Source organism: Lithobates pipiens, unplaced genomic scaffold, assembly GCF_037356315.1.
Source record: "Lithobates pipiens isolate NorthernLeopardFrog02 unplaced genomic scaffold, aLitPip1_a1.2 Scaffold_8, whole genome shotgun sequence".
NCBI classification, from domain to species: domain Eukaryota; kingdom Metazoa; phylum Chordata; class Amphibia; order Anura; family Ranidae; genus Lithobates; species Lithobates pipiens.
In genome coordinates, this window is record NW_027507903.1 from 13,772,053 (window position 1) to 13,797,098 (window position 25,046).

Genomic DNA, 25,046 nt, shown 5'->3' on the forward strand with positions numbered 1-25,046 from the left:
CCCTGAGCAGCCCCACAGAGTAGTACAGTGAAAAACAGAAAGAATTTTTTTTTTAAAAAGTAATAAAAAATTATTAAATTAATTTTTTTATTTTAACATACTGTGACCAGTCAGTATAAGGATATACCACCGCCACCTACAATAAATATAATCACAGCCACATCAGTCATTTGATGATTCTATACTAAACTGGTGATAGTATAATGTAAAATAAATAAATAAATAAATATTCTGAAAACATATATATATATATATATATATATTTATTTTTAATTGCTTAATTTTCCAAAAATTGTGACAAAAAAAATACAACTTCAAAAAACTCGCCATGCCTCTTTACTAAATACCTAAGAGTGCTTTCACACTGGGGAGACAGGGGAGGCAGATTACAGGCGCTATTTTTAGCGCTATAAGGCCTGTAAAGTGCCGTCAGTGTGAAAAGGGTCTAAGGTTCTCTAGCAAAACTCTGAGGGCTTCACAGAACAGCTGAATGTATTCTGAGATTAAATTAGACACAGGTGGACTCTATTTACTAATTAGGTGACTTCTGAAGGCAATTGGTTTCACTAGATTTTAGTTAGGGGGTAGCAGAGTAAAGGGGGCCTGAATACAAATGCACGCCACACTTTTCACATATTTTTTTTTTTTTTTAAATGTTGAAAACTATTTATCATTTTCCTTCCACTTCACAATTATGTGCCACTTTGTGTTGGTCTATCACATAAAATCCCAATAAAATCCATTTACGTTTTTGGTTGTAACATGACAAAATGTGGAAAATTTCAAGGGGTATGAATACTTTTTCAAGGCACTGCATATTTATAAAGTAGATCTAATAAAATGTTGTGCTTTAAGTATTATATTTATAAAGTAGATCTAATTAATTTTATGCTCTTATATTTGTAACGTAGATCTACTTAATTTTATGCTTTTAGTATTATATTTATAAAGAAGATATACACTTGGGATAAGAGCCCAGGGTTAGTTGAGTATTTCTTTTATTTTTCAGGGCAATCTATTCTTTTGGCTGCTATAAAGTCACCCTTCACAATACACCATCGTGTCTACATAATACGACCAGCGAGTGACATTAGTTGGCGCGATCATGTTTTGTATACACAGACAGGCAGTCATCAAAACAAAAACCGCACTGCATCTTTTCCTCCACCTCCTCTGCCCCGGATCTGCTCTCCAGGGGCCCCGGTCCTAGAGATTATACTTCACTGTAGACATGGGTGCCGTCCAAAAATTTGTTTAGTTTGGTTCCGTACGGAAAAAAATTATATTCCGTAATTCGTGTACGAAATTAAATTCGGATTCGTATGAAATACGAATTTTCGTTAGATTCGTAAACTTGTTCGTAAAAAAGTGGGTAATGATGAATTTATCATTATGAGGGGTTCCCACCATCCCTGTGCTGTGCTGACTTCCTCTGATTGGTGAACAAAACACCAGTCATGTTTCTGTTCATTTGGATCCCAAAGTCATTAACGAAATTTCGTATTTTGTATGACATTCATAAGCATAGAAATTTGCATAGGGTTCCCACCATCCCTGTGCTGAGTTCCCAGGTCTGTACACCTGCTGTGTGTCCATTATGAGGGGTTCCCACCATCCCTGTGCTGAGTTCCCAGGTCTGAGTAGACAAAAAAAATGTGTTCATTTTCGTTTGATTCATTTCCGAATTTACACATTTTGAATTTTCGGATTTCCGAATTTTTGAATTTCTGAATTTCAGATTTTCGAACTTCCAAATTTTCAAATTTCCAAATTTTGGATTTTTGGATTTCCGAATTTCCTAATTTACGATTTTCGGATTTCAGGATTTTCGTGTTTACAAATTTCGAAATTTCGGATTTCCGAATATTGGATTTTCGGAACTCCGAATTTTCTAATTTTTGGATTTTTGGAATTCGGGAATTCAAAGATTTGAAAGTCCAAAAATTTGAAAATCTGAAAAAAAAGAAAGAAAATGAAGTATGAATTTATCCAAAGTTACAAATTATCTGAAATAAATGCCGCATCTAAACAAATGGAACGGAACAAATTAATAATAAATAAATAAATAATAATTAAGAATTAATAATAATAAAAAGGTTTTATTACTATTATTAGATCGTTACATTCTATTTGGTTAGATGGGGCATTCATTATTTCAGATAATTCGTAACTTCGGATAAATTCGTACTCGTTATGTTCACTAACAGACAAATTTGAAAGGAAATTCCAATACCTATAATTTAATAGTTAGTTATTTAGAATTACGGATTTTCTCTCTTTTTTTCAGATTTTCAAATTTCCGAATTTCCGAGAATCCGAAATTCGGAAATTCAGAAATTCGAAAATCTGAAATTCGGAAATCCGAAAATTTGTAAATTGGAAAATCCGAAAATTCAAAATTTGGAAATACGTAATTTCGTAAATTCGTAAATTTCGTCAATTCATAATTTTGCAAATTTTGAAATTCGGAAATTTCGGAAATTGAAAAATTTGGAAATTCGGAATTAACGAATTTGCCAAAATTCATTAAAAAACTAATTCGGAACTAAACAAATTGCACATGTCTAGGTTTGAGTGTACACCCGCTGTGCCCATTATGAGGGGTTCTCACCATCCTTGTGCTGTGCTCACTTCCTCTGATTGGTGAACAAAACACCAGTCATTTTTCTGTTAATTTGGATCTGAAATTCGTTAACGAAATTTGGTATTTCGTATGAAATTCATGAGCATAGAAATTCCCATAGGGTTTCCACCATCCCTGTGCTGACTTCCTGGGGTTTTAACTTTTTGGTTCATTAACTTTGCGTAACAATTACGAATTTTCGTTATGATGAATTTATCATTATGAGGGGTTCCCACCATCCCTGTGCTGTGCTGACTTCCTGGGTTTTTAACTTTTAGGTTCGTTAACTTTTCATTAATTACGAATTTTCGTTATGAATTTGGATCCGAAATTCGTAAACGAAATTTCGTATTTGGTACAGAATTCGTATACATAAAAATTTGTATTTTGGATTCGTACGAATGTACGAATTTCCGGAAATTCGTACGAATGTACGAATTTCCGGAAATTCGTACGAATTTTCGTTTCGTTACAAAACTAATTGCACATGTCTCCTTCACTGCAGGGACTCCAAGGTTCCTGGGAGCTCAGGTGATATTCAGAGACTCAGACAGGTGGGAGGATAAGAGACCACAGCAAGCAAAATTCTAAATATAAAACCTGACCGGATTTAACCAATTGCCATCCACAAGCTGTATACATATGGCCTCTGCTTTAAGAGGTTAAAACCATTTTTTTTCAGCCAGTTCCTGATCTGCACTGCGATTAATGAACCCGTTCTGTGCATTTCTGGGTTCAGAGCTGTCAAACTCCCGGCTTAAAACCTGGTAAATGTTTAACCAAGCACAGTCCTGTGCTAGATTAGCTGCAGCGGAGGGCAGAGTGGACATTAGGGGTCTAATACATCCCTGATGTGTCCATACCTGTGTAGCCAGGTATGACTAAGCACCACTACAAGGTATGAAACGCGTTAGCTGTTTTTCCCTGTTTCTTGTGTACATGGAGTGTCCACATTGCACTTAAATTTTTTCAATAAAGATGTCTTTATTGGTGCGCGCCTGTCCAGGACTTTTTCCTTTTCCTCTAAATTGTGCAGAGCCAGCACCTGCAAGTTCATGCTAGGGCAGATGTCTTTCAAAGGTCTAGAGCTTCTGGAGCGGTAATTCTCTTTCATATAGCCAGGTGCTTGTCTAAGAATTGAGAGGGAGAGATACACTGGCCACAGGTGTTCTCTGTAGCTGCTGCAGTGGTAAACTGGTTAACAGCATATCAGCAATAGGAGGGAGCTGCTGAGCAAGAAGAGTTCAATAGACTGAGTCGGGCAAAAATTCACTGTAGGAACTGTAGTCCGGAGGAGAGACTCTGCTGTTGTGATCTAAAGCTTTTGAACTACAAACCCCAGAGATGATATTGCTGGGAGGAGAGAAAAGGGTCTGCATTTTCCCAGGCTGTACATGGCATAACTTCCTCTTGCCATGAGGGGGACTGGAGAGTGCACATCGCTGTCTGGTGTGCACCACCACCGCTGCATATCGGCAGCCTCAGCAGGATCCTTGGTGCTGAGTTCCGGTGTGCTGACAGTCACTTGGGCGCATGCAGCTGTGTGTGACCAGATGGTAAGCTGCAAAATGGCGGGACATGGGTCTTGATTGGGTCCTGCAATGTTTCCTCTTTAGGAACAAAATCTGCCAGTAAGTAAGTGTCTGCGGGCTGAGGCTTGGGAGGGCCAGCTAGTTCATTCATTTCACTCCTTTGGTCTCTGGACTGTTTTCTCTGTGCTGGAGGCGCTCTAGATGACATCATCGGGATGTGCTGGTCTGAACATTCACACTGGCTAGTGGAAGTACTGACCGCCATTTTTCTTTTGGGAAAAACAGCCCTCTTGTTAATAATGAGGGTCAGAGTCACAAGGTAGATCTATAGATCTCCAGGGGTAATTAGAGGGACTCAAACTGCCTTGGAGGTTTGGGCAGGCAGAGCCTCCTTTGCCTGGCTCTGGATGGTTCTTTCCTCTGCTTCCTGGGACAGGCGAGCTTTCCTTCAAGGCCACCCGCTGTTTGTTTCAGGTATGGCACCAAAAAAAAAAAACCCTGTGTTTGTATATGTGTGTGTGCACATATTTGTATGTGTATGTATGGCCAATAATTTAGTTATTTCCCTTAGGCCGCGTACACACGCGGGGACTGTTCGCTCAACTTTGTCCGCTGAACAGTGTTTCGGCGGACAGTCCGCTCGTGTGTGGGCTTTCAGCGGACAGTTTCAGCGGACAGTCTGCTGAACAAAGTTTTTCGGAAATTCCGAAAAACTGTCCGCTGAAACTTTGTTTCAGCGAACAGTCCCCTCGTGTGTAGGCTTGTTCGTCAAACTAAGTTCCGCGCATGCTCAGAAAGGATTTACACGCCGAAGTTTGCATTGCAGTGTATAGGACGTCGTTTTCTAGTCCCGTCGTACGTGCCATTCACATCATCGCGCACGGTTTCAGCGGACTGTTCGTTCGTCGTGTGTGGGCAAGTCCGTCCATGCTAATTTTGAGCGGACTGTCCGCTGAAACTGTTTGACGGACAAAGTTGAGCGAACAGTCCCCGCGTGTGTACGCGGCCTTAGACTTTTGTTTAAAATAAAAAAATTTAAAAAATAAAATAAAAAGGAACACTTTTTTCATTTTTTGTTACCAATGTATATTTTTCTCTTTCACTCTCTGATGCTATTTTCCTATTCAGCTATCCTTGTTTTTTTTCTGCTGGCCATCCTATTTGTCCTCAAACCATGAGTCAGTCACCATTTATAAGAGAACCTCAAATTCAAAGGTGGGAGACCATCATGGGGTAAGTTTCAGGAAAAGAGTGCCTCCCTTTGCGGATTGCTTTGAATTTTTTTTCAGCCCCTGTATGCTCATGCTCATGCTCTCTAAGTTCAAGAGCCCTGGAAGGCAGACGTTCTTTGGAGAAATAGAAATTTGTATAGAACGACAATTTTGTGCATTGTTTTGTGCCACATCCAGTAACAGAATTCAAAAAGCAAAAATCCTAATGGTACACCAATCTGTAATGTGTAATTACACATTACAGATTGGTGTACTTAATGCATCCAACCCATATGAGTACCCTGTACTTTGGCTTTTTTGTTTGTACAATAAAATTGTGTTAAACAGTATCACGCTATGGAGTCTCTTTGTACTGTTCGTATATGAGGATACCGCATCAGTGAGCAGTCTGGATCCATACAGCTAAATTAAAGAGGAAGTAAAGGCAGTTGAAAAAATAAAATAAAAAAAGGAACCTGCAAGGCAAAGGCATAATGAGCAAGTATGCATAGCATACTAGCTCATTATGAATAACTTACCTGAGAACGAAGCCCCTGAAGCGGTCCTCCGTCTTCGTGTCCGCCGCTGCCATGGATCCCGGAGTGACTTCCGGGTCTCGCTGCTCCGGCGCTGTGATTCGCCGGAGCAGCGATGATGTCACTCCCGCGCATGCGCATGGAAGCCGACACTCGCGGCATATCGCCGCGATCTGCGGCCTGCCAGTGGCCGTGGCTGTCTTTTTGTAAATATCTCCTAAACCGTATAGGTTTAGGAGATATTTCTTGGACCTACAGGTAAACCTTAATCTAGGCTTACCTGTAGGTCAAAGTGGTTTGTAAGGGTTTACAACCACTTTAATTGCGAGGTCACAAGCTCTAAGGTGAGCGGCCATTGCCTGAAGGTGGGGAACACCTGAGTGTGGACACCGCAATACGTTATTTTCACGGTTTTATGAAGTCACCATTATACCTTTAATAAGGACTATATACCAATTATGTTGGACTGATCTGTGTTTGATTAGAACGTCACTGTTATATGCACTATCCTGGTGGGATCGGGCAGGTGGGTTGGGACTAGGATCACAAACACACCCAGGCCCATATCTATTCTTGATGGTAAAAGGGGGTCCAACCAGGTACTAGCAAGGTGTACCTAATAAAGTGGCTGGTGAGTGCGTATATGAACTTTGTACTTTTATTTATTACTATTGTGGAGGAAATTAAGTCTAGGTTCACATCTTTGCGGCTGCACTTGATGCGTTTTTCAGGCATGTTTTGCAGAGCATTTTGCATTTTTAAACCTTAATTTTGTATGTGCTTTTGCAAGCAGTTTTCATGCATTTTGCGTTTTAAATTTTTCTCTTTAAACACACTGTAAACACACTGTATATAGCTGGTTGCTAAGGAGGGGAACGGGAAGCTGGCTGTCGCATCCTTAACAACCGATCAATCATCAGCTGTCAGCGGGGTTCCCTGCTGACAGCTGAATGTAAAGAAAAATGGCGTGGGGTCCCTCCCAAAATCCATACCAGACCCTCATCCGAGCATGCCGCGCATCAGATCAGGGAAGGGAGCAGACGAACCAACCCCTGCCCACCCCCCTCCTGAACAATACCAGGCCACATGCTCCGGTGGCGCCATCTGATGGCCACGGCCCATGGCTATATAAGAGATACTACACAGCAGGCAACAACACAACAGAGGAAGACAGCCACAAAATAAGAGTAGCTTTTTTTTTTTTTTTTGGGGGGTAGCCGGCAGTGAGGAAGAAGACAGAAGCAGAAGACGTCACCAGGAGAAGACGTCACCGGGAGAAGACAGCTTGGAGCTATTTTTTTAATAACGGACTCTTGTTTCTTTTTAAATATCACTGCTTTTGGGGTGAATGGGTAGGGGCATGATGTACCCTATACCCATTCACATAGGGGGGCTGGAATCGGGGGGCCCCTTTGATAAAGGAGGCTTCCAGATTCTGATAAGCCCCCTGCCCGCAGACCCCGACAACCACCGGCCAGGGTTGTCGGGAAGAGGCTCCTGTCCCCATCAACATGGGGGCATGGTGCTTTTGGGGGGGGGGCAGGGTCCATCTCCCCCATGTTGAGGGCATGCGGCTTGGTATGGTTCAGGAGGGGGTGGGCTGCTCACTGGTCCCCTCCCTTTCCTGACCTGCTGGGTGACATGCTCACGATTTTGTCTTTGTCATTCAGCTGATGACTCATTGGTTGTTGAGGCTGTGGCGTTCAACTTCTGAGCCCCCTCCTTAGCAAACAACTATATACAGTGTTTTAAACAGAAATATAAAAATTTAAACAGAAATATAAAAAACGCAAAACACATAAAAAAATTGCATCACAAACACAACACTTGCATTTCTGTTGCGATTCCATTTAAGTATATTACACACAAAAAAAGTGGAATAAAGTCCCCAACCCTTTTCAAAAATGGACCAACCGCAAAACGCATAGATGTGAATGTATACCATAGGAAACCATGTTGAATGGACTGTAGTGCATTTCTGCAAAACACTAAAAAACGCATAGGTGTGAACCTAGGGTAAGTCACGGCGCTACTTTGAGGTTGGAGTAGTAAGCGATATACACTCCTATTTCAAATTTGATGTCTGTGCTTATGAAGGATATCAGTGCAAGTAAAGGCCCGTACTCACGATCAGAAAATTGGAAGTAAAATTTCATCCGATGAACGATCTGCTGATTTTCAGATTGTTAGTATGGTGCTTTCGACAGCCGATTCCAAATTTTTCGGATGACAAAAACTGGATGTGCAGGCTATACAATTTTTGTCATATGTAAACACAACGGCTGATTTTCATTTAATTATTTTAGTCTGAAAAAAATCGTAAGAACAAGACTACGCATTCTCACAAATGAAAGAACACATACAAAACAATTGAACACATTACATCACGGCTGAAGTTGAATTCGGTCTTTCATGGAGACTTGGATCTATGCTATGCAGACAGCCAAATCTCCTGTTTCTCATAATAATAAAATTTTGCCTTAATGATATAATACCTTACCTATCAACCCACTCATCCAAGCAATCAGACATGACCACCTTCTTACATCCTCATCTCAGCATGGCTCGGCCAGCATCCCTGTCTCCTGAGTCCTGACCCATGCATCTTCTTTTATTTACACATAAACAGGAAGCCTCACCCTGGAGGGTTTGCCTCCAACAGCTAAACCCCTCCTGCACAGTTTGTGACCTCACAGCAAAATGAATGACCATATAAGGATTTGACAACACAGGATGTAGACAACACAGGACATTACCAAATAAATACATGACACAGAATAAATAAATTTATACAATAACCAATGAATGATAACTACAATTCCGCTGATAGAAATCCTTAATATACATTGTTCCAGAGAACAATGTATACCTGGATTATGCTACCCCTCCTTGTGGATGGAAGGTTATCTGCAGATGCATGCTGTGAATCCCGACATGTGCTGATCAGAAACAGCAGAGACAACGAGCGTACATCCGCCCATAACCGATCTTTGCAGAGCAAACATATCCCCTCAGATGATCGTCTGTGCAATGCACAGGGGCCCTTCGCTGGCGGACATACTCCCACTCTGCAAACACCTCTCATCAAACAACAGGAAGTTTACCACTACCTAACAGGTCTCAACCAGCGTCAGTCTGCCCCAGTCCGCTCTTTAGAGCGGGCTGGGGGAGAACGAAAACTGGGGGGACTCTTTTGACAATACATATTAAAATACATCCAATACATCTTCATAAAATTTTCCACAACAGCTCGGACGACTTTCGATATGAGACTAGCATGCAACAAAAACTGATGAAAATTCATCCGATAATCTGACTGTGTGTACCCAGCATTAAAGTGGTTGTAAACCCTTACAAACCACTTTGACCTACAGGTAAGCCTAGATTAAGGCTTACCTGTAGGTCCAAGAAATATCTCCTAAACCTACACGGTTTAGGAGATATTTGCCGAAAGACAGGCACCGCTGTCTACGGTGCACTGAGCTCGCTGCTGTCAACGGCGATATGCCGCGAGTGGCGGCTCCCGTGCGCATGCGCGGGAGTGACGTCATCGCGGCTTCATTGAATGACAGCGGCGGAGCAGCGAGACCCACCGAGAAGATGGATGCTCCGGACTACAGGGGACAGAGGGGACTTCGCTGGCTCCTGTGTCAGGTAAGTGACACATAATGGACTACTATGCGATGCATAGTAGTCCATTATGCTTTACCTTTGCAGGGAATCAAAGAGGAAGTAAACCCATCAGGGTTTACTTCCTGTTTAAAATGGGCTTGAGCGTGTTCGGATCGAACCCGCCAGGAAGCCGACACTGCACACCGCCAATCATCGGCAGCCTATGCATGGACAGCTTCCTGACGGGTTTGATCCGAACGCGCCCAAGCCCATCGCTAATTGCAAGGAAGCCAAGGGACGAAGATAAATATTGGGCTGAAAGGAAAACAAGCCGGATGCCATAGACTGGTATGTGTTTTATTTAGTTTTACATACAGAGACAAATGACCAAGGACTAGAAATATATATATATATATATATATATATATATACTTTATTATAATAATACTTTTATTCAGGTAGGGTGGAAGATCAGGGAAGGAGCACACAACATTGGATACACATGGAGAGTGAGCATAACAGGAAGTGGAGAACATTCTGGTTTCCATGGCGACGTTTCAAGCAACGCAGCCAGGAAGTAAATCTCTCTCATGTGACAGGACGCTCCGCCCACACCAAAGCCCCGGTCATATGATCTTGACGTCAGGCGGCCCGGTTGAGAGAGCGCCGCGGGCGGTGGAGGTGTGAGAGAAGTGGAGAGGAGCTCCGGAGCCTGGGAGGTAAAATGTGAGGGGAGCCGACTCCTGGGTGTATACAGTGTGACCTATAGATGTGAAGGGGGATGGGCTCATTTATATAAGGTGCCAGTAATGTGCGTATACTACACATGCTGCATTGTAAAAAGCAGCTTTTTTTTTTTTTTTTTTTTTTTTTTTTTTTTTTTTTTTTTTTATATAACTATATTGAACCTGATGCCACATTCCTTCTCTGCATATTGAGGCGCAGGATGGTGTAATGCACCAGGAATGTTCTCCACGTTCTATGTTTTTAGCGCCGCATTAGAAAGCGGATTGTTGTGTCGATGCAGCTTGACACCCAGTCTTGCCGCCCAGGTGCAGCTTGTCGCCCGCCGCCCAGGTGCAGCTTGTCTCCGCCGCCCGCCGCCCAGGTGCGTCCTGCAGCCCGCCGCCCAGGTGCGTCCTGCAGCCCGCCGCCAAGGTGCGGCTTGCCTCCGTCTCCTGCCGCCCAGTTGCAGCTTGTCGCCTGCCGCCCAGGTGCAGCTTGTCTCCGTCGCCTGCCGCCCAGGTGCTTCCCGCCGGCCAGGTGCGTCCTGCGTCCCGCCGGCCAGGTGCGTCCTGCGTCCCGCCGGCCAGGTGCGTCTTGCCTCCGTTGCCCGCCGCCCAGGTGCAGCTTGCCTCCGCCGCCCAGGTGCAGCTTGCCTCCGTCGCCCGCCGCCCAGGTGCAGCTTGCCTCCGTCGCCCGCCGGCCAGGTGCGTCTTGCCTCCGTCGCCCGCCGGCCAGGTGCGTCTTGCCTCCGCCGCCCAGGTGCAGCTTGCCTCCGTCGCCCGCCGCCCAGGTGCAGCTTGCCAATTGGATGCGTCTTGCCGCTGTCGCCTGCTGCCCAGGTGCAGCTTGCCAATGCCTGCCTCTATCCAGTGGTGTCTGAGCGGGTAAACGTGGGCGGGTCGTTGAGAGACGACGTAACTATCTCTCTGCTCGCCTGTGGCTGCAGCTCTGTCAAGAGCAGCCTTCGTGGCCCTGCTGTGGGGGTGCAACAGCGGTGATGTGAATTGGGCAGTGAGAGATTTTGTTATTTCTCTGCTGCCCCGCTGACAAACTGCAGCGAGCACTACGCGGGGCAGGGGGCGGAGGTCTGACCAATGGCTATAATATCGGTACATTTCTGAATAATAATATAAAAATAAATATAAATAATTGAATATCAGTCGATCACCTAGGCAAGGGTGAAGGGCTTCTGGGTCCCCTTTTCATCTGTAACCGCCACGTGGTGAACAGGCATTGTGTCATTGGTTACTAGGGTGCATGCGGCTGAGCTGTATTTCATCCATTGCAGCCAATGACACAGTTTAGCCCAGATACAAACCACATTTTTGTGTCATTGGTTGATGGGACCCTGGCAGCTGGGCTACACAGATTTATTGGTTGCTACACTGCAAGTAGCCAAGGTTTGCTAGGGGCATCTCTTCTCTCTCTTCTCTCTCTCCCCTCTCTCCCCTCTCTTCCCCTCTTTTTCTTTTTCATGGTGCGCCATATGAACCAGTGACAATGGCTAAGCGTCCTATCAGCCAATGCTATATGTCATTGGTTGCTAGGATGCTGGGCCATACCATGTCTTTGGTTGCTAGGGTGCAAGTAGCAGAGCTGTACATCACCATTCATTGTTACGGTGCACCAGTTCAACCAGTGACACTGTGTGGCCCAGCTACACCAGCATCCTTTAAGCCAAACTCATGGCTTGCTGGTGGCTGGGCTGCACAGTGTCATTGGGTGCTGGCAGCTGTGCAGCACGCTTGATTGTTGTTGTAGACAATAAAAACCACTGACGCAGTCTGGCCCAGCCATGGCCCAACCAGTGTCCTAGCAACCAATGATGTTATGTGTCGTTGGTTGCTAGGATGCGGGCAGCTCACCCACACAGCATCGCTGGTTGCTGAGTTGTCTAACATCGTTAGTTATTATGGTGCACAGTAGCAACCAATGACACTGTCTGGCCCAGCTCCCACCACTCATCCTTGCAACCAGTTTTGCTATGTGTCTTTGGTTGCTGGGATATTGGCAGCTGGCCCTACACAGCATCATTGGCTGCTAGGATGCATGCAGCAGGGCTGCACAGCATTGATTGAGTGCACAATAAGAACCAGTGAACCTCTTTATGTGTCATTGGTTGCTAGGATGCTGGCTGCTGTGCCACACAGCATCGTTGGTTGCTAGTGTGCAGGTAGCTGAGAAGTACAGCATCACTGATCCTAGCAGCCGAAGACACTATGTGTGATTGGTTGCTAGGACACCGTCCACTGGGCCACATGGTGTCATTGGTTGTTGTGGGGCATGCGTCTGAGCTGTGTAACATAATTGGTTGTTGCAAACTGATATTGCGGCCTGATTACTAGCATCTCAGGAACCAATGACCCTATAGGGTAGATTTCCTAAAACCGGAGCACCCAGAATCTGGTGCAAATTAGAATGATGGCCAATCAGCTTCTAACCTCAGCTTTTCAAATCTGGAAGGTGATTGATTTCACTAAGAGCCCATTCACACAGGGGCAACTCCTGATCCGACTTCAGGTCGCCCCAAGTCGCCTCAGGTCGCCTCAGGTCGGACAACATTTAAAAAGCAATGTAAGTGAATGAGAGCCGTCTTAATGCACACTACTGAAGTCGCTCCGACTTCAGAAAAGGTTCCTGTACTACTTCTATCCGACTTGTAGGCGACCGGTACCCATTGATTTCAATGGAGATTGCCTCCAAGTCGGATCTCCGTCTATACGGAGGCGACTTTGACAGAATTATTAGCTCTGAAGGGGGAACTCCACGGCAAATTTCTGAAAAAAAATTGGCGTGGGTTCCCCCTCCGAGAGCATACCAGGCCCTTAGGTCTGGTATGGATTCCAAGGGGAACCCCCTACGCCGAAAAAACGGCATGGGGGTCCCCCCCAGATCCACACCAGACCCTTATCCGAGCACGCTACCCGGCCGGCCAGGAAAGGGGGTGGGGACGAGCGGGCGGCCCCCCCCTCCTGAGCCGTACCAGGCCGCGTGCCCTCAACATGGGGGGGGTGCCTTGGGGGAGGGGGGGCGTGCGGCCCCCCCACCCCAAAGCACCTTGTCCCCATGTCGATGAGGACAAGGGCCTCTTCCCGACAACCCTGGCCGTTGGTTGTCGGGGTCTGCGGGCGGGGGGCTTATCGGAATCCGGGAGCCCCCTTTAATAAGGGGGCCCCCGGATACCGGCCCCCCACCCTATGTGAATGAGTATGGGGTACAATGTACCCCTACCCATTCACCTGTGGAAAAAAAGTACAAAAAAAAAAACACAACACAGGGAAAAAATATTTTATTGCACAGCTCCGGGGGTCTTCCGTCTTCGGGGGTCTTCTCGCCGGACACCTCCGCTATCTTCTTGTAGCTCTTTTACTAGCGGAGGAGTCCGGCTTTCTTCCTCCCCGCCGCCGGCCTCTTCTCCCGACTTTGGGGGTCTTGTCCCCCTCTTCGGTTCTTCTGCTGGGCCACCGCGCCTTCTTATAGCTCTTTTGCAGGCGGTGGCCCGGTCTTCTGCTGCTGCCGCCGCCCGTTCTTCTTCTTCTTCTTCTTCTTCCTTCGTCCTTCTTCCTTCTTCCTTCGTCCTTCGTCCTTCTTCTTCCTTCTTCTTCCTTCTTCTTCCTTCTTCTTCCTTCTTCTTCCTTCTTCTTCCTTCTTCTTCCTTCTTCTTCCTTCTTCTTCCTTCTTCTTCCTTCTTCTTCCTTCTTCTTCCTTCTTCTTCCTTCTTCTTCCTTCTTCTTCCTTCTTCTTCCTTCTTCTTCCTTCTTCTTCCTTCTTCTTCCTTCTTCCTCCTTCTTCCTCCTTCTTCCTCCTTCTTCTTCTTCCTCCTCCTTCTTCTTCTTCCTCCTCCTTCTTCTTCTTCTTCTTCTTCTTCTTCTTCTTCTTCCTCCTTCTTCTTCTTCCTCCTTCTTCTTCTTCCTCCTTCTTCTTCTTCTTCCTCCTTCTTCTTCTTCCTCCTTCTTCTTCTTCCTCCTTCTTCCTCCACAATGCCAGGGACGCGCTCCGCTGCCACTTATATAGGGACAATGGGGCGGTGTCACATGGGTTGATGTCACATGGTAAGGGGGCGGGGTCACCATGTGACACCGCCCCATTGTCCCTATATAAGTGGCAGCGGAGCGCGTCCCTGGCATTGTGGCCGGAGAGAGCGTCGTGTCAACATCTCCTGAAGAAGAAGAAGAAGAAGAAGAAGAAGAACGGGCGGCGGCGGCGGCAGCGGCAGCGGCAGCAGCAGAAGACGACCGGGCCACCGCCTGCAAAAGAGCTATAAGAAGGCGCGGTGGCCCGGCAGAAGAACCGAAGAGGGGGACAAGACCCCCGAAGTCGGGAGAAGAGGCCGGCGGCGGGGAGGAAGAAAGCCGGACTCCTCCGCTAGTAAAAGAGCTACAAGAAGATAGCGGAGGTGTCCGGCGAGAAGACCCCCGAAGACGGAAGACCCCCGGAGCTGTGCAATAAAATATTTTTTCCCTGTGTTGTGTTTTTTTTTTTTGTACTTTTTTTCCACAGGTGAATGGGTAGGGGTACATTGTACCCCATACTCATTCACATAGGGTGGGGGGCCGGTATCCGGGGGCCCCCTTATTAAAGGGGGCTCCCGGATTCCGATAAGCCCCCCGCCCGCAGACCCCGACAACCAACGGCCAGGGTTGTCGGGAAGAGGCCCTTGTCCTCATCGACATGGGGACAAGGTGCTTTGGGGTGGGGGGGCCGCACGCCCCCCCTCCCCCAAGGCACCCCCCCATGTTGAGGGCACGCGGCCTGGTACGGCTCAGGAGGGGGGGGGCCGCCCGCTCGTCCCCACCCCCTTTCCTGGCCGGCCGGGTAGCGTGCTCGGATAAGGGTCTGGTGTGGATCTGGGGGGGGACCCCCACGCCGTTTTTTCGGCGTAGGGGGTTCCCCTTGGAATCCATACCAGACCTAAGGGCCTGGTATGCTCTCGGAGGGGGGAACCCACGCCAAATTTTTTTCAGAAATTTGCCGTGGAGTTCCCCCTTGAGCTCATTCTCTGCTTGGCCTCGGCAAAAGTCGCCTGGCCTGGGGCGACTTGTAAGTCGTCCCAAGTCGGGCTTGAAGTCATCACAAGTCGTTTTGAAGTCGTCCCAAGTCGCGCTGTGATCTTAACTCAAGTTGTGTCCAAGTTGCCTGACTCAAGTCGCCTACAAGTTGTGTTGCCCCTGTGTGAATGGGCTCTAAAAGTGAGCCTGATTTTGCACTCTCAAGCTTTTAGTAAATAAACCCCTTATGTGTTGCTTGCTAGGCTGCAGACAGCTGGGCTGTACAGCATCATTGGTTGTTTTGATGCACCCTAGCAACCAGTATTGCTGTGTGTCATTAGTTGCTAGGATATTTTGCAGCTGGGTGCACAATAAGAACCAGTGAACCGCTTATGTGCCATTGGTTGCTAGGGTGCAAACAGTAGAGCCTTTATAGCATCATTGATTTTTATGGTGTACCTTAAAGTGGAAGTAAACTCCCCTATCGTTTTCAGCCAAGGAAGCTGCCATCTTTGCCTCTGTTTAATCTTCAACTGCTATGGTGCTGCACATGTGATTCGTTATGACACCAGCCATTGGATGGTTTGATAGTTTGGCTGAGAGCACAGCCAAAAAAGCATTCCCGTCATGCTTTTTTTTTTATTTTTATTTATTTTTTATTTTATTTTTTTACTTTTTTAAATCCATGGGTATACTTCAATTTTAACAACTGGTGATGCTGTCTGTCCTTAGGCACCACCATCATCCTAGCAGCCAATGATGCGTTGCCATTGGTTGCTAGGACGCAGGTATCTGAACCATATAGCATTATTGTTGTGGTGCATTCTGGAATTTTACTACATTGCTATGCAGTGGTGATGTATTAAACCCCGCACATGGGGGGGGTTTAAAAATAAATAAATATATATTTACATTATTTAGAGCTGCACGATTCTGGGCAAAATGAAAATCGCACATTTTTTTTTTTTTGCTTAGAAAAAAAAGATTACTATTCTTGTGACGTAAAATCTTTCACATTATCCAAAAAAAAAAAAAAAAAATATGGGCTAACTTTACTGGTTAGTGGTGGTGTGTTTTTTTATTTATCAATTTTTTATTTTTTTTGTAATTCATTAAAGTCCTTTTTTATAAAATAAAAAAAAAATTGCACTTGAAAGACCGCTGCGCAAATGCAGTGTGACATAAAGTATTGCAACAACCACCATTTTATTCTCTAAGGTGTCTACTAAAAAAATATATATATATATATATATATATATATATATATATATATATATATATATATATATATATATATATATATATATATATATATATATATATATATATATATATATATATATATATATATATATATATATAATATTGCCCAGTCTTTCTCTTTCTTTTGATGGCTGTGGCTTCAAAAGAGCAGATAATTCTTTGCATAGAAAGAATTGTGAAACACTCTAGTCAAGATCGCGATAACGATTCTTGATGATTTATAGATTTTTATCCACCCTGGATTCTTTTCAGTAAAGAAACATCCCCTTATACACAGTGGGGTGGTCACCTGTATAAAGCGACTCTCACTCCTCCTGTCTCCTCACCCCTCACTCCTGTCTGGTGAACCTTCTTGCCTATTCTTCGTTTGGAATCTTATCCCTTTAACCCTCCATTGTCTTTTTCTGTAATTGTCAATAACAATGAGCTAAGGTTTGATCCCCAAACCCGCAGGAAGCTGTCGCATGATGGTGAGCCAGCAGCCCAATTGGCTTTGGTCAGGGAATGCCCTACCTTGCAGCTACACATAACAAATGGTCAGGGATGCCGGTGACATCATTGACCTAATATGGCCACGTTTGGACAATGTCATTGCCTAAAGATGGTTAATTGGCCATATTAGGTCTAGAATACCACTAAATACCACCCTCTGATCATTCATGTTTGTAGATCATTTGCCTCAATGTCTTGTCAAAAATCGACTGCAATCCATTGAAACATCAGAAAACATCAACTCCTTGACACACATCCCTGCTATATTGAACGTGGCGTGGTTGCTGGTGCTAGAATGGCTGGTCTGAGTATTTCAAAAACTGCTGTTCTACTGGGATTTTCACACACAACCATCTTTCGGGTTTACAGAGAATGTTCAGAAGAAGAGAAAATATCCAGTGTGTGGCAGAAAATGCCTTGTTGAGGTCAGAGGAGAATGGGCAGACTGGTTCCGGATGATAGAAAGGCAAGAGTAACTCAAATAACCACTTTTTACATCCTAGGTATGCAGAATACCATCTCTGAATGCACAACGCATCAGCCCTTGAAGCAGATGGGCTACAGCAGCAGAAGACATCACCGGGTGCCACTCCTGTCAATTGAGAACAGGAAGTTGAGGCTACAATTGGCACAGGATCACCAAAATTGGACAATAGAAGATTGGAAAAACGTTGCCTGGTCTGATAAATCTGGAATTTTTAGCTGTGACATTCAGATGGTCAGGTCAGAACTTGGTGTAAACATGAAAGCATGGCTCCATCCTGCCTTGTATCACTGGTTCAGGCTGGTGGTGGGGGTGTAATGGTGTGGGGGGGGGGGGATATTTTCTTGGCACACTTTGGGCCCCTTAGAACCTACCATTTAAGCTTGGCTTAAACACCACAACCTGCTTAAGTATTGTTGCTGACCATGTCCATCCCTTTATGACTACAGTGTCCCCATCTTTTGTTGGCTCCTTCCAGCAGGATAATGCACCATGTCACAAAGCTCCAATCATCTCACCACTGGACAATGAGGTCCCTGTCCTCCAATGGCCTCCACACTCACCACATCTCATCCAATAGAGATCCTTTGGGATGTGGTGGAACAGGAGATTCCCATCATGGATGTGCAGCTGACAAATCTGCAGCAACTGTGTGATGCTATCATGTCACTCTGGAGCAAAACCTCTGAGGAATGTTTCCAACACCTTGTGCAATCTATGCCACCGAGAATGAAGGCAAAAGGGGGTCCAACCCGCTACTAGCAAGATGTTCTTAGAAGTGTTAATAGTTTATTTTTATCAATTAACATCGTGGAAAACAAATCAACAGAAGAGAAATCCAAATCCAATATTTGGTGTGACCGCCCTTTGCCTTCAAACCAGCATCAGTTCTTCTGGGTAGACTTGCACACAGTTTTTCACCAAACTCGGCAGGTAGGTTGTTCTAACCTTGGAGAACTAAGCACAGATCTTCTGTGGATGTCAGCTCCCTCAAATCCTTCTGTCTCGTCATCCCAGACGGGCTCCATGATGGTAAGATCAGGGCTCTGTGGGGACCAAGCCATAACTTTCCAGGACTTCTTGTTCTTCACACTGAAGATGGCTCATGATAATATTGGCTGTATGTTTGGGGTGGTTGTTCTGCTGCAGAATAAATTTGGGGCCGATCACACGCCTCCCTGATGGTATGGCATGATGGATAAATATCTGCCTGTATTTCTCAGCATTGAGGACACCATTGATCCTGACCAAATCTCTAACTCCATTTGCAGAAATGCAGCCCCAGACTTGCAAGGAACCTCCACCATGCTTCACAGTTGGCTGCAGACGCTCATTATTGTACCGCTGTCTAGCCCTTCCCCCAACAAACTGCCTCCTACTACAGACAAATATTTCACATTTGGACTCTTACGTTCAGAGCACCTGCTGCCATTTTTCTGCACATCAGTTCCTGTGTTTTCCAGCGTAGTTGAGTCTCTGAGCCTTGTTTCCAGATTCTTTGCATGAAATCCTACCGCCTGGGGTTTCCTATGTTTTCTTCCTAGAGTTTGGAGACACCAAGTCGCTATGCCCTGTGAGTAGGCACTGCTTTGTCACACTTTTAACAGAGCCTGCCTTCTGACCTACAGAGGTGCTGAGAGGAGGAGTGTCAGGAGGTGGAGTCAGCACAAGAGTCGCTGCTTGCAGGTAGCAAGGTACTATGGGATATGTAGTCCTTAGAAATGGGAAGCTCCATAGCATGCTGGGAATCCAGAAAGTTGTGGAAAGAGATGGCCAGTAGACAGGCAGCACTCCCAACATGAAGGGCAACTTTTCAAGGAAGTGTATACTGGATTGTCAAATATAACGATTGTATTATTACAATGCCGTTTTGTTATATAATGAAAGGGTGTGCTGTGACCAGAGATCTCAGTTTAACTGCTCATTTTGTGACCGCTTGATAAGTGCTGGAACCCCTTGTGTTGTAGCAATGTGCTTTTTGTACATTTTATCACTTCTGCATTTAAGTTCCTGTTGTGACCATAGTAGGCTGCCATCTGTGCTGATTCTTGCTTTACATATGCAGCTCTTTATTCAATACGTTTAAAAAAAAAAAAAAAAAAAAAAATGTTAAGGCCTGGTCAGCAAGTGCATAAGAAAAATAAAAAAAAAATACTTTAGTTATATAAAAGATACAACCACAAGGCAGAATTTCAATATTTTTTTTTTATATTCTTTGAATAATATGTTAAAAAAAAAAAATAAAAAAAAAAAAATATTATTAACATATTATTATTCAAAGAATATAAAAAAAAATATTGAAATTCTGCCTTGTGGTTGTATCTTTTATATAACTAAAGTATTTTTTTTTTATTTTTCTTATGCACTTGCTGACCAGGCCTTATCTAACTTTTTTTTTAATTTTTTTTTTAAGTTTAACCACTTCAGCCCTGGAAGGATTTTCCCCCTTAATGACCAGGCAATTTTCTGCGATGCACCACTTTAACTGACAATTGCGTGGTCGTGCGACGTTGTACCCAAACATAATTGACTTTTTTTTTTTTTTTTTATCCCCTACAAATGGCTTTCTTTTGGTGGTATTTGATCACCTCTGCGTCTCGTATTTCTTTGCCCTAATAAACAAAAAATGCGACAGTTTCGAAAAAATAAAAAATATTTGTTTACTTTTTCTATAACATCCCCCAAAAATGTTGTTAAAAAGTCTCTCCGTTTAGGTCAGTGTGTGTGTGTGTGTGTGTGTGTATGTGTGTGTATATGTATATGTGTGTATATATATATATATATATATATATATATATATATATATATGTATATATGTGTATGTGTGTATATATATATATATATATATATATATATATATATATATATATATATATATATATATATATATATATATATATATATATATATATATATATATATATATACTATAAGCATATATTGATTGCTTTGTGCAAAGGTTATAGTGTCTACAAAATTGGGGATAGATTTATGGCATTTTTGTTATACTTCCCCTTGTGGTGACGATCAAGGGGTTAAATCTGTGTCCTAAGGAGTGATTGTAAATGTGGGGGTTGGGACTGCCTGGAGGAGACCGATCATTTTTCATACTTGGTATTAATAACAGATCAGTCTCCTCTCCTCACAGAACGGAGATCTGTCATTGTTTACCTTGACAGATCTCCATTCTGTCTCTGAGGAGCGATTACAGGCGTGTGGCGGACATCGCGGCCGCCAGGCAGGCACACTGGCTCTATCGATGCGGGTGCCCCCTATAAGTTTTAAAGCAGCCGATGTATAGCTATGGCGTTTTGCCCAGGAGAGCCAACCTGCCGCAATATAACTGACGGTTGGTCCTCTAGTGGTTTAAAGGGGTTGTAAACCTCACGGTTGTTCACCTTAACCATTTAGTGATTGTAAAGACTCACTCACTTTTTATTTATATTTTTTTAAATCACAAACCTATCATACTTTCCTCCACTGTGCAGCTCGTTTTGCACAGAGTAGCCCCGAACCTCCTCTTCTGGGGTCCCCCAGCGGCTCCTCCCCACATCAGATAACCCCCTAGGAGAAGCCATCTCTCGTGGGGGTTGGGTTACCTTGCAGGAGCGCTCCCCAGTCCAGCCCCTTGCGTCATGTGATTGAACGCAGCGGGAGCCAATGGCTATCAATCTATCCAGTCAAGAGCTGGGACACCATGGAGAGAGGCGATTGGGGGGGGGGCAGTCACTGCCAGCTGTTTCACCTTAATGTACAGTGCCTTGCGAAAGTATTCAGCCCCCTTGAACTTTTCAACCTTTTGCCACATTTCAGGCTTCAAACATAAAGATATAAAATTTTAATTTTTTCTCAAGAATCACCAACAAGTGGGACACAATTGTGAAGTGGAACGAAATCTATTGGATATTTTAAACTTTTTTTAGCAAATAAAAAACTGAAAAGTGGTGCGTGCAAAATTATTCGGCCCCTTTACTTTCAGTGCAGCAAACTCACTCCAGAAGTTCAGCGAGGATCTCTGAATGATCCAATGTTGTCCTAAATGACTGATGGTGATAAATAGAATCCACCTGTGTGTAATCAAGTCTCTGTATAAATGCACCTGCTCTGTGATAGTCTCGGGGTTCTGTTGAAAGCGCAGAGAGCATCATGAAGACCAAGGAACACACCAGGCAGGTCCGTAATACTGTTGTGGAGAAGTTTAAATCCGGATTTGGATACAAAAAGATTTCCCAAGCTTTAAACATCCCAAGGAGCACTGTGCAAGCGATCATTTTGAAATGGAAGGAGTATCGGACCACTGCAAATCTACCAAGACCTGGCCGTCCCTCTAAACTTTCAGCTCAGACAAGGAGAAGACTGATCAGAGATGCAGCCAAGAGGCCCATGATCACTCTGGATGAACTGCAGAGAACTACAGCTGAGGTGGGAGAGTCTGTCCATAGGACAACAATCAGTCGTACACTGCACAAATCTGGCCTTTATGGAAGAGTGGCAAGAAGAAAGACATTTCTCAAAGATATCCATAAAAAGTCTCGTCTAAAGTTTGCCACAAGTCACCTGGGAGACACACCAAACATGTGGAAGAAGGTGCTCTGGTCAGATGAAACCAAAATCCAACTTTTTGCCCACAATGCAAAACGATATGTTTGGCGTAAAAGCAACACAGCTCATCACCATCAACACACCATCCCCACTGTCACACATGGTGGTGGCAGCATCATGGTTTGGGCCTGCTTTTCTTCAGCAGGGACAGTGAAGATGGTTAAAATTGAGGGGAAGATGGATGCAGCCAAATACAGGACCAATCTGGATGAAAACCTGTTGGAGTCTGCAAAAGACCTGAAACTGGGACGAAGATTTATCTTCCAACAAGACAATGATCCCAAACATACAGCAAAATCTACAAAGGAATGGTTCACAAATAAACATATCCAGGTGTTAGAATGGCCAAGTCAAAGTCCAGACCTGAATCCAATCGAGAATCTGTGGAAAGAGCTGAAAACTGCTGTTCACAAACGCTCTCCATCCAACCTCACTGAGCTCGAGCTGTTTTGCAAGGAAGAATGGGCAAGAATTTCAGTCTCTCGATGTGCAAAACTGATAGAGACATACCCCAAGCGACTTGCAGCTGTAATCGCAGCAAAAGGTGGCTCTACAAAGTATTAACGCAAGGGGGCCGAATCATTTTGCACGCCCCACTTTTCATTTTTTTTATTCGTTAAAAAAGTTTCAAAAATCCAATAGATTTCGTTCCACTTCACAATTGTGTCCCACTTGTTGGTGATTCTTCACAAAAAATAAAAATGTTATATCTTTATGTTTGAAGCCTGAAATGTGGCAAAAGGTTGAAAAGTTCAAGGGGGCCGAATACTTTCGCAAGGCACTGTATGTTATTTATTAAGGTGAAAACACAAGGGTTTTAAGGACTGAGCCTCTTTCTGAGATTTGTTGTTTTAAATTTATTTTTTTATTTTTTCATAGCTGACATTTAAAAAAAATTCTACAGGTTGCATCTTTTGAGTTACAGAGGAGGTCTAGCACCGGAATTACGTTTTTTGATGACGCTTCCACCCTGCAATGGTATGGAGCTGGGTGGGGGACATGTTCCCCTCACTCAGCTCCATGCCACATGGGGAGAAGGGTCCGAACGCCTCCGCCACTCCCGGTGGCTCTGGTGACGGGAGGGGGCCCTCTCCTGCCACCGATAAAAGTGATCTTGGGGCACTTTTATCTGAAACCGGAACGCTCACTGAAGAAGAGGATATCAGGGTTATGGTATTGTGTGTGTGTGTATATATCATTGTGAGCCGGTCCGGCAGTGCTTAATGCAGCTGCTGTCTCAGGATTGATAACAGCAGTCCTGCTGTCTGTGTCAATAGATGCAGCAGCAGGACTAGGGAGTGCACCTGCACAATTGCGGCCCTCCATGGAAAAGGAGGATTGGGGCCACTCTGTGCAAAAGCCTTGTACAGTGGCAGTAAGTATAACGTGTGTGTGTGTGTGTGTTTTGTTTTTTATTTTTTATTTTTTTTTTATTAACAAAGCTTTTACAATCACTTTAAGGGCTGGTTCACACCACAAAAACGCACTCCTCCAGATCGTTTCCGGATGCGTTTCTGCATGCATGTTTTTGATGCGTTTCAGAGCAGGAGAAATGCAGTAAGCTTTCCCTTTTTTTTTTTTTTTTTTTTTTTTTTTTTTTCCTTTTCCCTGGAAGTGACTGCACTGGTGTGTACTTTGCCATTGGAAACCATATAACCTAGTTTCCATGCATTTTTGATGCAGAAAAAAAACGCACTCGACTGTGCACAGCAGTCTTTCAAATGCTATTTATTTTTATTTATTACAGGGGATGTAAACCTCCCTTGTAAAAGAAATAAGCTTGACCGGTCCACTTTGAGAGACCTTTACCACTTGACCACTGGGCACTTAAACCCCCTTCCTAACCAGGCCAATTTTCAGCTTTCTTTGCTCACACTTTGAATGACAATCACTCAGTCATGCAACACTGTATCCATATGAATTTTTGTCCTTTTTATTTTTTTTTCCTACAAATGGAGCTTTCTTTTGGTGGTATTTAATGAGTGTTTGTTTGTGTGTGTGTTTTGTGTGTTTTTTAATTTTTTTTATTTATTTTTATTTTTTTTTGCCTACTATAACAGGGGTTGACAAATTTGCTTGGAATCTAGGAGCCAGCTAAAAAAGTTAGGAGCCAGGTCCGTGACGGCGATCTGGACCTGTCCCTGGCCTGACATGGAGACGAGTGAGGGGAAGATAGCCCCCAGCCCCTCACCTGTCTCCAAGTCATTGCCCATAGCTCTTAGAGGGACATTTTATTTATTTTTTTCAAATGACAAATTTTTTTTAAATTGCATTTTAGTGTAAATATGAGATGTGAGGTCTCTCTGACCCCAGATCTCATATACAAGAGGACCTGTCGTGCTTTTTTTTCTATTACAAGGGATTTTTACATTCCTTGTAATAGGAATAAAAGTGACACACTTTTTTTTTTTTTTTTTTTTTTTTTTTTAAAGAACAGTGAAAAAAATAAAAGTTAAAATAAAAATATTTTAAACGCGCCCTGTCCCGCCAAGCTTGCGTGCAGAAGCGAACGCATATATGAAAGCGGTGTTCAAATCACACATGTGAGGTATCGCTGCGATCGGTAGAGTGAGAGCAATAATTCTAGCCCCAGACCTCCTCTGTAACTTAAAAAGTGCAACCTGTAGAATTTTTTAAATGTCGCCTATGGAGATATTAAAGGGTAAAAGTTTGTCGCCATTCCATGAGCGGGCGCAATTTTGAAGCATGACATGTTTGGTATCGATTTACTCGACGCAACATTATCTTTCACAATATTAAAAAAAATTGGGCTAACTTTACTGTTGTCTTATTTTTTTTTTTTTTTTTTTTTATTAAATACATTTTCCCCAAAAAAGTGCGCTTGTAAGTCCGCTGTGCAAATACGGTGTGACAGACAGTATTGCAACGACCACCATTTTATTCTTTAGGGTGTTAGAATAAAATATATATATAATTTTTAGGGGTTCTGAGTAAAGGGAAGGAAGATAGGCTGGCA

The 25,046-nt window shown here is 44.0% G+C and overlaps 1 pseudogene; it reads left to right on the forward strand.

Moving 5' to 3' along the window:
• The first annotated feature begins 10,136 nt into the window (after nucleotides 1-10,136).
• The window catches only part of LOC143960025 (maspardin-like), a 63,891-nt pseudogene continuing 48,981 nt past the window's right edge, over nucleotides 10,137-25,046 (forward strand).